We start from the raw sequence: 15,308 nt of genomic DNA, 5'->3' as shown, positions 1-15,308 counted from the left end.
AAATTTTTTGCCCTGCAATTTTTATATTTTGTATTGAATAGATTATCATTTATTTAAATGGAATATTGCACACACTGTTTTATTATACTATGCCATTTCTTCATAGTACGTTTTTTGATATATTCAACGACACGCGCGACATATCATTCTTCTATAAATTATTTACAAGGCATTGAAACATATGTTATATATTCTTTCGTCAAAAAGATATTCTTTAGTTATCATAGAATCTTGCGTCCTCCGCTATACATATAAATCTTACAATATACCGTTCGATAAATTCCACGGACAAAATTTCTGATTTCCTTAACGATTTCTTAAACAGTCCCATAGCATCAGAAAAGCAATAACGGAATTATCAATAATCTCGCCCGGAAATTCTCGCGTTATTCACGCGTAGCGGTAGCGTGGCATTTTAGGATCTATCTCGACGTTGACATTCAATGTGCATCGCGACTTGAGTAGCAACTAATAGGTGTTTCCATCGTCTTGTGATGTTTGATACTACAATAGCGACTGCGGTGCAATACCATGCCATACGAAACGCGAGCGTTTAATCCCACGAAGAAGACACCGACACTGACGCGGAAAGCAGCATTAATCCGCTTGCAGATGCAGCTCTCGATTTATCTCCGTGGTGCGATGATGTCTTTCGTCAGCGGATATTACGGCGACGATTCCCACCAGCAGCGTACGAGCGCACGGAGTATTCGAGAGGCTGCATTTTACTAGGCACGGCATTTCGCAAATTCACGAGCGTCGAACGGTTAGTAGAGCGGTCGTAAAACTTCCCTGGAATTTCGATAGGAATTACCCTTCTCCCTTATGCACGCGCGTCCGCCGTTACTTTCCTGTCGTCCTTTTTCGTTCGTTCCATGCGAATCCACGGTTCATCCCGATGAAACTATCGACTCCTTCGCGGGATATTAGATTTCAGCCCGTGAGCATCGGGCTGTATATTAAATCCATATTCCGCGGGAATTCTCGTGTCGTTTTCAAACGGCCATTTTATTACGGCTATACTTCTTGGGACGTGCACTACGTATGGCGTTGTGGACACTACGTTCCGCGGAGATTGGATCGTGATCGACTGCGGGATTATTCCCGAGCGATGAAATAGGTACAGTGAGGTCGGGGAAGATGCGCGCATACATCTCATGTGAAAATTTAATTTGAAACGCGCTTGCATTTTACGGCGGTTTACATCTCTGTGGGATGTCAGGTGCGTGTATCTATTCGCGTAAACACTTGCCACGCGCGGGTCAATGCGAGTGGCGTTTGACACGTACGTCGAATTGGAATATTAAATGAAAATTCATTTTGATGAAATTGCATGTGACAGACAACATTTGGATCGAATCGTATTTGAAGCACGCGAAACAAGTAATAGTATTAATGAAGACAATTATTATTGCATATTGTGAATAAACTTTCACTATATATAGTCACTGTGTTACGCGCTTACTCGATAATTTATTCTAGAAGAGATTGCTATTTAGATGTTAAATTTCCTTTTCATAAATCAGGTGCATTTTATTCGTTAAACTAAAGCCGTTATAGTTGAACACAATCCGCCGTTATCCCGACGACGTCGTGTCTGCTGCTTTATCCAGCCTTTCTGTAGACTACCTATATTTTGATTCGCCAGTAGACCGCCATTTCCATAAGCCTTTCATCTCCGCAATTGTCTACGTCCGATAGATTTGTATTCGTACGGCGTTTGTCCCCTCAAAACAATCTCTGACAAAGTTATTACAGGTATTCGAGTCTCGGATGTAATAACCGAATAATTTCGTACGACCTTATCGCTGTCAGCTGAGTGCTTTCATGTAGCTGCCAAGATAGCTGGACTGCTTTAACAGAAATCTCTATTCCCCGAGAAATGCGGCTTTGAACAAACCAGAGGGAACCACCGAACGTTTACGGGAAACATAAGCATTTACATAACGATAATGATATTAGAAACTTGAGTATCACTGTTATCTTTATAATAAGCAATTAACGTGATTGTACCAAGAACAAATAATAGCCTCTTCTGTAACTTTATAATTTCTGGAGATATGTTGCGGAATAGGATTTCTGTAGAGTGCGACTATTTTTTTTTATTTAGTTCCAGAATGACATATACATACATGTATACTGTTTTAAAAGAGAAAACCGCAATTGTTATATGTACGTTACTTTTTACAACGTTTGATAGCTGAAGCTACGTTCTTCGAATGCTCGTGTGCATTTTGCACAAAAGGTCATATTTAGATTACATAGTGTAATAAAAAGTAGAGATGGAACAAAAGACGTGATGCGTAATCGCGGCAGAAAAAGTTAATGGCTGTTCTGGTGGCGAAAAGACCTCTTTCCGCAATATGGCGTAATGAGTGTGCGGATTTTCCATGAAAGTTGAGCGTGAGTTTTGCGGTGCCGCATGAGATTCTAGATTAATTGTCCCTTTTTAACGGGACATGTACGTTGCGCTTATAATTAATATCTACGAAAGAAGTAATCCCGTCGCTTCGCTCAGACGAAACTTGACAAAAAAGCTTGTTGCGCATTGTTGGATCTCACGCCGCGCTCATTCCACATAATGCAATTACGAAATTTGCACCCGCTGTTTTCATTTCACATACAACTTTAGTGTGCTAGACTATATAGAGACATTAGATGAAACATAAAATATATTATTAACTTATGTATGTACATTTCTACTGTCACACATTCTTTGTATAACCGGAATACTTATCATTATAAATATATTCGTATATTAAATATTCATAGAGACGAGAGTTTATATATATATATATATATTATTTCTATCTTCTACCGTCTTCTACGTGTTGTTTTCATTAAAATTATTTCCCTATCGCGCAATTATATCAAAATCAAATAACAAGATCTTAATATAAAAATAGTTTTATGGCTTCAAGAATAAAATTGCAAACGTTTTGACTCTGGATTTATGAAACCTACTCAGTGCGGAAGTCACGTACAACTACGATGAAAGCGCAAAGAAACACCGAATATATGTATGATCCTCCCACCCTTCCTCTGATTATAGACTCATAAAGTTACACAGACAAGATAAAAAATAAGAATGAAGAGAGAGAGAGAAAGAACGGAAGAGAAGAAGGAATTCACATGAAAATGATGAATAAGATGAATTAGAATTTGTTGCAATCAGTTACGTGAGAAGCTCTTCGGCTGTCGACTTGCTCGCATGGATTAAATTGTTGCTTGTTATCGCGGATGAATACATGGTTGACGAGGCATGTATCGAAGGAAATCATTTTGAATCGCGTTTACCGCGACTAGCTTCCTAATTCCGACTGTAAATGAAGCTTGTGTTGCCCTCGCGGGTATGCGCGAGAAAAAGAAGTTAAAATATTGCTTGGTGTGAACGATAAGGAGAGATGCTGAGAGTCAAAGAAGTGGCTCAAACAAACGTTTCTGTGTCGTCGAGCAGCAGCGTATGCCGTCGCCTGGAGGATAGTTCATGGAGCTAATCAGGTCAGGCGAGGATCACTCCCTCTCGTTTTTCGCTCCCGTGTAAACGCCTCATCCGGCATTCCAAGCATTAATTACTCTTACGTTCTCTTTACTCGAGCCGTCGCCGTTGCTACCATTTGCTGCCGTTGCTGAGGGGCACCCTTTCATCTGTGCCTTCATCTCTCGTCTTGATTGGCACGATATAATCTGCTCCGTACTGTAGTCTTGTGAATATTTCAGAAAATACGCGTGCATGTTTAATACGACGCCGGAATGTATTCTGCGGAATTTATCAGCCACAATTTATTCGGGCGTGGCTGTGCCCATCTCTCTTTGTATCAGATTATTAGAACTTTATTAGCAACTCTTGGAATTCTTCTCTTTACTTCTATTTTCGTAACTGGGCGTATTACGAGAACAATTTGTTTCGAACAACACGAAAGTTTTTTAACTGTGGCGGTCGGAGAAGCAAGCTTGAGGGAATTTTTGTTCTGTTGTCTGGTCAATTCTGTTATCTGATCGACCGAATTGTTAAACCGAAAAATATTCATCTAATGCGAGAGCAGAGGCAAAAGAGGAATCGCAGAGAATACGGTCGGACAATTATTGATTTATTTATCAAATTCATACGCTTTTCGTTACTGTAGATTCATTATTCCATGGCTGAATGCGTATGTCATTTCGTTTATATTCGTTGACAAATAGACGGGTTTTTACGGACAATAAATAAGCTACCAGACTGGTCACATTAATTCGGATGATAGTAGATGTTTATATGGTTGGAATAACATTATGCTGTGAAAATAACGCCTTTTATTTTATTCGTGTACGTCACTATATTTTGTTACACGTGGACGTGCTTATAAACAGCACATGATTTTAATGGCGTTATTTTCTCTTTAGTGTGTTTTATATTTATTTGTGTTTCATATTTGTTGCAATTATGCAATCGTCGTAAATAAGTAAATAAACGTAAAGATGCGTTTATAGATATCTATTAATACAAATATTTTGTTAAAGAAGATTATTGATAAAGAAAAAATCTTTTTTTTTTCCCAGAGAAAATGTATCTTAACTTACATTCTAAGAAATTCCGCGATGAAGACAGAAGCGACTCTCGTACTGCCAGTCTTCATCATTCTCTTCTTCTTTCTACTTCCGTCTCTTCTTCTATTTCCGTTTACATTTTCCTCTCTTCTACCCATTTTCCTCCTTCTACAAGCACAAATGCTATCCTGCAGGGGCGTTGCAGCAGAAAGTTTTGCTGGCGCAGCCGGAACGGTTTCCCGGGCGTTTATTTTTGGATCCGGCGTCCTTACCCTCTCTAACCCCTTGCCCCGTCCTACCGTTTGCTAAATCCGTAATAACGATGCGCCCCGTTAGAAGTACTTACCGTAGCCTATCCGAAACGGAACCATGGTGCAGCCATGGTCGTGCTTGCCTGCCTCGCAGAAAAGGCGAATAAGGTTTCTTTGCGAACTTTCTAACTAACTTCTCGAAAAACACATTTATAAACTCGTGCCGACTCTCCGGCACGGTCTGGTCACTGTTTTATCGTTTCGCCGCTACTGTTTCGACGTGATGTACGTCAAAACATTTACGGGTGAGAACGGCTTTCTCGTGTCACCTTCTATTATTCATTTTCATTGAATTGCGTTTTACGTCGATCTCCTTTTTTTTATCAAGTTCGATTGTTCGCTTGAATTTTTTACGTCTGATTTTTGTGCGTCATTTTTTTTTGAAGTTTTTTTTACAAAAAGTCTTCTATGATACAAAATTTTAGTGAATGAACTAACGTGATAATATTTTGACAATACATAATTATTAACTTTTAAATTCTACATATATAAAAATTAATATTTTTTTAACGTTATTTTAAGATTGCTAATTAATCATTATTGAAACTCTCTCGAATGTCTAAACTGTAATTATAGATTGTAATTATAATTATTTTTTTCTTTTAATTTGTTGATGAATAAAAGTTAAAAGTTAAACGTTAAATCAAACCGGAAGACACTTAATTTTAGTCCAAAATTTTATGGCGTGACAGTAAAATCGCTAAAAATTAAATGCAAATGTAGGACGACAAGTGCTGCGATCTCGCATTTAGGAAAACACGATGTCGTAGCGCGTAACGACCTGACGTGAACGAACGTCAGCGAATAGAGCACGAATTCCGCGGCTGATTAAAGGAATTACGCGGTAGCCCGGTCGGTTCTCCTCGTCCATTTAACCAGCCCGTGGCTGGAGATTCTGTCACGTTGCTATTCATCGCCCCGATGGCCGAGGCTCCCGAGCTATTCCGGAAGCGACAGGTGCCGGTTGTTGGGTAAGCTGGAGACGGAACGGACCATAATTCTCGTGAGAGGGATGTTATCCCCCAGAATCCTCGCGCACTTCTGAGTCCCCTTTTGAGATATTCTCGAGAGTTTATTAGAGGTGTCGTACGTACGATCAGAACTTTATTATAAGTACGTGTCGATGCCATAAGATCATCATACTAGGCATGGCGCAACATATTGTTTTACTCGGAGTCGCAACTACCGGACTATTTGCTGCATTCGAATGTAAAACCGGAATCACAGTCTCTGAACGTCATCGTCGCAAAACGTTTTAAACTTCCAATACCTCTTTCACGATAGCTGTTGAATACGTTATTTGTCGAGCTTGGTCCCCCCTACCGTCGCGAATACAGTTTGTAACGTGGTAGCTTGGGTTTCGCTTCGCTGGTTTAACTTGCTTTCGTGGTTCCAATGGTTGCACAAAATTAAATTGTTTACTCTGTGGTATTTCTTAACATGATAACGTTGTAAACACGGTATTATAAATTAAAAAGTAGAAGTATAATACAATATTCGGAACAATAAACATACATTCTTAGGCAGTCTTGTTCTAAAAAATAACATTTTTACGCATTGATCACGTTTTTAATTTAAAGTTTGTCGCTATAAATGTTTATTTTAGAATTATTAAGAAAAGTTCTACCCTTATCTATTAAGGAGAGAAAAAGAAAGCAATACTAGAAGAATTGATACTTGATCTCTTAGCAATTTGTTTATGTGATTAATTCAGTATTCCCATTTTATTTCAAAGAACTCTGTTGTGTGTGTGTGTATAATTCGAATATTATTGTATAAACACAAATAAGTGAAGAAAGCTATATTCATTTAAAATGGATGTTGGTGCCTAATAATATTTTTGCATTAATTTTACAATTTCCAGTTCAAATAAACTACGCGTGTTTTATAAAGCATAGAATAAGATTGCATTGTTTGTAAATATTGAGTACGTTTTTTATTCGAATTATCACATAATTATCACATAATTCCTCTCATCAAATTCCTCTGATCTCTCTTAATAGCTGCAAAATAAGAATAGTAATCGTATTTATGAACGAATAGTCTAAGCTTCAATCAACATTATTAAAGTCTGGGCTCAACATCGCGCTTGTGATGAGAACGGTGTCGTCGTTTTGATCGTCTCTCCATCGTGTAACTTTTACCCTCTAGCGCTTACATCCGATGCACCCACCGTTCAACGTAGATAATAGCATTTCGCGATACCATCGGTATGACTCGAATGTAATTACAGAGGAATCCTGTGCGCCACTCATGTGCACATAATATTAGAAAACGTGATTTCATCGCATTAACTGGTGTCGGATAAATTCGCTGAAATGAAGTAAAAAGAAGATAAAATGTTCTTTACGCTTGATTATGTAATTTTAATTGTAAATATTACTAATTAATAACTCCATTCTTTGAATATTAATAATTTTCTCAGCTCCTGACATTTATTGCTTTCTGCTAGATTTTTTTATTATGTGCAAATTTTATTTAGATATTGTAGATAATGTTGCAAAATTTTTGCAAGTTGCAGTTTGAATATTATTGTTCTTGTAACTAAACGTAATTATTTTCTTATCGCCCTTTTCGCGCAGCTGTCTTCGAATTTTACAAAGCATTTAACAATTTCTAAAGGATTCTGAATTTGAACATTTGATATTTACACGAACGTAAAATAAATAAATAAACTTTTTTTTCAGGACGCTTTAATTAATTATTCGCAGTTCACTTATAGTCCGTAATTGCATGTCGGTCAATTTTGTAAAGCGTCACTCCTTTATCACATAGGTAATCTTGGTATTTAGGGGTGCGTCAATCTGGTTTAAAGTTTCGAAATATAAAACTGATAGAAGAGGCACTTATGCAAAAGGAAGTAAATCAAGTCAGTTAACTCTTCAGTTAACTCTTTTCTCAGGTAATTGGAGACCGAGTAAATACCGAAGACCAACACGTTATCCTACGCGTCGAATTACGGAACCGTTCAGTGGAAACATTGTTCCTTTACTCCATGGTCAATTTCTTCTGTAATCAAACCCCGAGAAAGGGCAGGCCATTACTTTGTGCACCCTACTCCGAAATCAACGAGGCTGAAAGAGAAAAGTAAGAATGGTATATCTAGTCTAAGGCGTACATCAGGACGCAGACACATTTGAACATAATTGTTTGAATCGTTTGAACAGTTGTTATTTAACATAATATAGAATCTGAATTCGACGAAAAAATTTTATTTTTATTTCAAAATTCATTTACTTTATTTTTAATGCATTCAATAACCGAAAACTAAGTTATATATGTCCGTATAATAAAGCAATGATGCTGAGCGTATTATTTCACACGAAGCGGCTCGCTCGCAAGCAAGTTTCATCATTCTTTGAATTTATACTGTCTCAAGTTCGCGTGGCGCAAGTTGTAAACTTCTTCCAAGAGCCACCAGAGAGTCAGTCACCGGCGGAACGGTGTAAACGGAAGTGCGAAGATTTTCGTTTTACGAGACGCAGTGTGCCAACTTCTAGCGTCAACCCCTATCAAACGCTGACACCGGCTTCTCGTCCGAATGCACATCTCGATAAGTCGCGCCGACATTCATCCGCGCATATATTTGGATTCCGTAAAGTTTACAGCGTGATTTACGATAACGGATTCCTACGGAACTTTGAGTTTGTCATTAATTCGGTTGCCCAAATTTATAGCGATTGCGATTTCAGGCGCATTAAGCTGGTCTTTATCGTGATTTAATTAATCCTTTCCCAGTGAATTCTAAGAATTACGGAGAACAAATCGAGAATAATTTTATGTGAATCCTATAAATTACATAAGATAAATCGAGTGTAATGCGATTTTACAGTGAACTTCTAATAACTTTTTAATTATTATTGAAGAACTTTATAAAGATTGCAAATAATTTCTTTTGTGGTTATTCTTATTGCATTTTATTTTTGTTCTCCATTGTATCCTACATAATATTTAAATATAAAATGATACGGAAAATATTGGTAATATGATTTATAAGGCAATATTATAAGAGATGCATTTGATAAATTGTCATATCGATAAATATCCATGAGTCGACTAAAAAGTGTCAAGTGGAAAAGCGATGTTTCACGAAGGTAAGTTTCTTCAGCAACACATTCAGATAGTTCCTGAATACCATTGCAAAGTAAAAGCATGCTATTCAAATAAATCTTGTAGAAACGTATGTCATGGCAACTCCTATCTTGAGCAAAATGTGTCAGACAGTTTTCATCTTTGAAACTTTAGAAACTTTTCGACCTTTCTCGATACCATTCGTACCACATATGAGATTGCATATTATAAGAAGTTATATCATAAAGTTGGTTATATTCAAAATAGTAAGTCGCGATGTCATTCCCCGCAATATCATAAAATTGTTTTAAACGTGGTAGATCCAGAACTAAAACTAAATAAATGTCGTGTAGCTTTCTATCTTAAACTTGTCTTGCAAAATTTCGATTCTCCAAAATTTTACCTGCAGGTTCTTTTGTAAGATGGATTTGTCCGTTACGATTACGAGAACAAATTAACGTTCGAAGAAAGAGCTAAAGGACTGTTGAAAGAAAAGATAGGATCGCTGAAAAAAATTAAGGAAAGTTTCCAAAGTAAAATGCGTGAGAACGACTCATGCTGTAATTAGCGATCGACGCTCCAGGAAGAAAAAGTAATTACGCTCCGACTGATTCTAACAACGCAAGAGATGTCGTTGCTCAATTGCACTACAGTGCTACACAATTGGCGCCAGGCATTCTTCTTTGCTCTTTCCACGTCTTTGCCTTCACAATTTTTCGTCTACTCAGACACCTTCTATTTCTTGTTGGACTCTATCCGTGTAAAGAGACGAGATAAAAAATTCAGTATGCCATATATTTGCGGGATCGTTTGTTGAGAGTTGATAAAGTAGCCTTGGTAAACTAGCTTCGTAGAGGCAAAAAGTCGTTCGGATAATTAACGCGAGCCGTTGACTGTCTTAATGAGACAATTCTTTGTGCTATTTATATCTTTCTCGACTTTTCTGCGATCGGAGATGCCGAAAAGAAAAGTTAGCGAAGAAAAGCGAAGAAATTGAATTCTGTACACTTTTGCGGACGATTGAAGATATATTGAACATGCGTAATACGTAGGTATGCCTAAGTATTCCTCCAGAAAATTGGAAACCAAATCCAGCGTATCTGGTTCTCCGTTAACTGAACAGTGCAAATTGCGCTCTGTAAATGTGGTTACACGAATCGTTACAGGGAATTGCTTTGTGAATAGATTAAAATAAATTACAATAAATTACAATTTTTAACAAGTAGTCTCATTGTATTCTAAAGTATAATTTAAATTGAGATTATTATGTATTATTAGATATTAAAGAGAACGAAATTGTGTAATTTGGAATAATAATATTAATTTTTAGTCGCATCATTAATTACGTGAACTTTGTCAAAAACTTAAATTTTGTAAAATCATATGAAACAATAGGATATCATAAATTTCTTTAAAACAATTATATTTTATCGTCAAATATTGAAATGCTAGGAACACAGCAATTGCCATTGTTGTATTGGCAATCTTCGTTTCGGTGCGAGATTATTACGTATCATGTCATGAGCATGTCTCTGTCGATTGCTCGAAAATTAGTCGGCCGCAGAACATTACAGCTGAATCTACTGTCACAAGTGCCACCATCACTCTTCTCACGAAGGGTGTTCCTGAAAGGTACATTTGTTGAAATGTACATCGACATACGATCGCGTCAATTTTTGGTCTGTGTTTGCCGGATGTGATGGACGTCCGTTTCTCGATTGACAAATTTATGATGATTAGCTTTCGATGAATGTGCAACTAATTATTCATACAACGAATGGTCCGCGGGAATATTAAATTCACTTGCATCAACGCTTCGTAAATCAATCTCCCCCTCCTAGATAATATGATTTATTCATCATGAATTTTATTCGCGATGATTAATAATCAATTACGTAATTCAATATTCTTTTGGATGTGGTGTGTATTTTCTCGCGAAAGCCATCAGGAAGATTAGATTGTCAGATTATATCGGTGATGAGGTTTTTATGGAGCACAAAATTCAGTCTCCGTCATTAATATTGTCAATGAAGCATTCTATCTGCAATTCTCGTGCACAATTGTATCTCAAATGTACATACTTCTCCTCGCTATGAGATATCAGCTTAATCCGTCGGTCTGGTCTTGATTTACAGTCGCATTGCGAAAGCGCAGCAGTTTATAGGATTTGTGCCACGGGAAGATATTTTTGCGGAGATACTCGATACTTTTCTCGTTAGCTACATCAGGATTTCTCTATCGTCTCCGACGCAGGGAGTGCCAGATACTTCTTCACGCCTGCCTCTGTACGGATTGTGGACCGAAGAAATTAATCGAGCTTTGACTAACCGAAAGCTCGCGGTAATGGCGAGCCGGAGTAGCTTGAGGTCAGATAAGTCGAAAAGTCGAGGGTGAGCCGGGTGAGAGAGTAGACGGCTGTAGACAGACAGACAGACGGAGAGGAATGGCGAGGAGGGTGGGAATGAGAAACGTAGGACGAACGAATATCGTGCCGACGATCTTATTAGAGATCCTGTGCAGTGGTCTGCCAAACGAGTTATTTAAGTTGAATGAGAAAGAGAATTTAAAGAAGGATAGATAGAGGAAGAAAGAAGGAGACGTAGAGGGAAATTTCATAGAACGGAAACGAAACGAGGAAACGAGAAGGAAATCCAAACCAAGTAAAGAGAGTAAGAACTACTCGTAAAGAACTTCGTATTATCGTTTTCGCAGCTCGATATTGCCAGTGTCGGCTTAATGAATATACTTATTAAGGGGAAAAACTGTCAGGTATACACATACACACACATGCACATGTACATATACAAGATTAGAATCAAATATAAAATGAAAAAAATATTTTCTTCTTATAGCATTGTGTATTATTATGTTAATTATTAACCTGTATATAATGAAAGTAAATATATAATACTCACTTGTAACAAAACAATATAGATGTGACACAAGGGTGTATGAGCAATAGTCAGATTACAATTGCTAAAATATAATATTTTAAATAACATAAAATAAAGTAAAACATACGTTTCGACCAGAAGATTCGGTCATTATCAATGTTGTTAAATATAAATTTATATTGGTCGAAACGTATGTGTTTTACTTTATTTTATGTGTTACATCTGTATATTTTTTAATCTGTATATTTTAAGCGTATGTCTAACTCGATATTAGAACAAAATCATTTTTTGCATTTACACTTAATATATTACAACGGGAAACTTGTACTTCCTTATAAATTATGCTCGCTTAATCGACTGAATGACCAACCAAACCATAAGGTGAAGCTGCACGTAGCGCCTGTCCCTCTGATTAGGTATCCACCCTATTATTCGGTCGCAGTAATTAACTATTGGCGTAAAGTATTATAGATCAAAGTCAGAGAGCAGTGAATAATATATCGAACTGAAAGTCCATCCCTCTCTATAACGCGTACGCCGCTCGGCGTATCTTACACGCCGAAGTGAATCATCCGGTCTTAAGCGAATCGCGGTTGAGAAGGTCGTGGATGAGGTTAACCGAGAAAAGACAAACCGTCGGCGTCTCCGGCAGGAACGCCGAGAAATCTACAGCTTACGTCTCGCTTTCTGTCTCGTCTCGCTCCCGCCCGGTTCCTCCGATGCCATCCGGTATCGAGCGCGAGGTCCCTTATCCCTCGTGCTAATATTAGTGCAGCAAACTGTCTACCGTCGCAGAAGGAGATCCCGGTACGCCGGCGTCTGCTGCATCGTAGTAACGTCTTCCTACCCTCCCTGCAGGATAACCTTCCTCTCACTGCATCTGGTCGGTCGCTCCATGCAGCCTCATCGTCCCCGTCGTGCACTGTCTCTTGCGGAACTTGGACTAGCTAACCCCAGACCAGACCTCTCTTAAGTTCCGCAAAGTGAAATTTACAGCATGCCCGATGGCTCGCTACGAGGTCGCCGAGGGATGTTAGAATCTTGCTTAATATTCCGTGGGCTCTCGAGGGGCCACCTCGGTTTCACGGAGGTCGACTGTTGTACAGCATGCCACTACGCTAAAGACTGCTTTACGAAAAATCCTTGCTCTGCTTTGATTGCATTTGAACATAGATTATGAGAATTTTAACGTTATGGGAAAAGTGCTATAAATGGATTTCTATAATTTATTAATTTTCCGAATTTTATGAACTAACTTATCCTGAACATAACTTTGCAAACTTTATTTTTCTATTTTTTATTTATTGCATGACAGTTTATTCGTATTACTTTAATTAAAAACAAAATAATATATAAAAATGAGAAGAATCAATATCATCTCGAGACTGAAAAGTAGGAGGATGAAAGTACCTTATCTGTACATATTAACGTAGCAAACAGTGAATACTTTTCAAGAGAATTTTTTTGCGTAAATATAATGAAAGTCGGCTTTTTAATAGAAAATGCGAAAATATACGTCAAATATTTGAAAAAGTAAATTTTACAGAGAAAGTTATATTAAAATCGATTTAAGTTTCAGAACGTAAATGCAATCGTATGAATTGCGTATTTAAATGCTAGCTTGTTATAAAAAATAAATAACAAAAGGACTGTAATGTTCAACGCTATCTCTCTATTATGAGTAATATAAATTTTAATAACAATATATTTAAAAAATTCAAGTTTAGTTAAAATAAATTTCATAGGGAATTCATAAAAGCAACGAATGGACGAATACATGATTAAAATTCCTGCAATCATTATTTAATTAATTTTATTTACGACCTTATGCCAGGAATATCTCTCATAAAATCTAACATTTAATAGCAATTCTCCTATTTAACCTCCGTAGGTTAATTCATAATGTTACTACAGGATTCCCGGTTCGAAGTAAGTCCCGGTTATTAATCCCAAGAAACGATCATGGAGACTAATAAATTGATAATTCGTCCCGGTGCGGAATGAAGCTGGTTTCACCGGCAATGTATACGGTCCATAATACGAACGATCCATTATAATTAATACTGTAGATCCGGCGCGTGGATACTGGCCAAATGAAGTTACGTGCATACGGTGTGTAACATCGACGAAAAGGAGAAAAAGATCCGATAGAGGAAAAGGGGAGCTTTTCCACATTCAATCTTCTGATATGAAGGCCGATTTCCATAAAGCATTGAACGTGATGCATTCTTTCAGCTTTTTGGGAAACGCATCCGTAAAGCACGATGACAAAGAAAAGGGATTACGTTGAACTTTAAGAAGGAGGTAAAATAGGATAGATAATGAAAGCGTGACAGGAGAAGGCTATTTTGTGTTTGTGTGTGTGTGTATGTAAATGTGTACATGTTTGAATGTACGTGTATGTATGAAGAGAAACGATGATAGTCAACGAATTTTTATGCTAAGCAAGTTGAAGATGAATAACCGAGAAAAGATCAGTCAAGAAAGTGCGAAGGCAATATCGGGTTGAGTTTGCAACGATCGATAGAGAGTGAACGATAGTGCGATTTTATAACTGCGTCGGATGCAAGTTAATCGCGAAGCTTATAGGGGTGGCTATACGAGTGATGTGCTTTCAGCATGGTGCTGGTCTTTTTTAGCAATCGTATAGGTGGCGTAGTAAGTGTGAAATGGATTGTAAACGTAGTTGTTCCACCAGCACGTTTCAAAACGAGAAAATTTCTATTGGTCACCAGTCGTGTGTAACGAACTTGTCTCAACCAAAGCTCGAAATTTTGATAGGCTCTTCAATGTGCAAACGAAAATCACGTAACACCGAGCCGTCGAATGAGAGCTCGGAACATTTTCGTCGTCGGCATTGTCACTACAATGTTATATTTTCATTGAAATTTCTTATTAACAAGAAAATTCTCGCGTCACATTTCACGGACGTTAAATGTTTTATTTAATATTTAATGGAAAGTAGACGTCCCTTTTAAAACTTTTCAGAAAGGGTATACCTTAGTTTAATTTACTAACACGATTACGCGCACATAATATCTGTATTAGAACAATGTAAATCGATTAAAAGGATGCATCGATAAAAATGATAAAATTTTCATAAAACGCTTCGATAAGGGGACACAAAAGGTAGTAAATTGATTCTTTTATCAATCGTCTGCAGTAATTTATGATGTATTTATTTAAAAAATACGCTTGCTTCTCGAAACCGATTTCTTTTTCCACGTAATTTTCTCGGATATCCTGCATCTTATAGAGGTGGATCGTTGCGTTTAGCTATGCTGTTGTTGTGCAATGCAACTTCGCGCGTTTCGACCATGAGGCATCGTAAATGGACCTTCAGAATACGTTTCCTTCAACGGCAGCAGTGCGAGTGTTCACATATACCTATACGCCAGGGAAACATTATACTCAGTATTGAGTAAATACACGGAGTCGTGGGGCGCCTTGCCCAATGTACGGCTCGTCGATGCACCGTCGGGAGTTATTATGTAACTCGTGTAAA

Source organism: Trachymyrmex cornetzi, unplaced genomic scaffold, assembly GCF_001594075.2.
Source record: "Trachymyrmex cornetzi isolate Tcor2-1 unplaced genomic scaffold, Tcor1.1 scaffold122, whole genome shotgun sequence".
Lineage (NCBI taxonomy): Eukaryota > Metazoa > Arthropoda > Insecta > Hymenoptera > Formicidae > Trachymyrmex > Trachymyrmex cornetzi.
Note: the sequence above shows the minus strand (reverse complement) of the source record.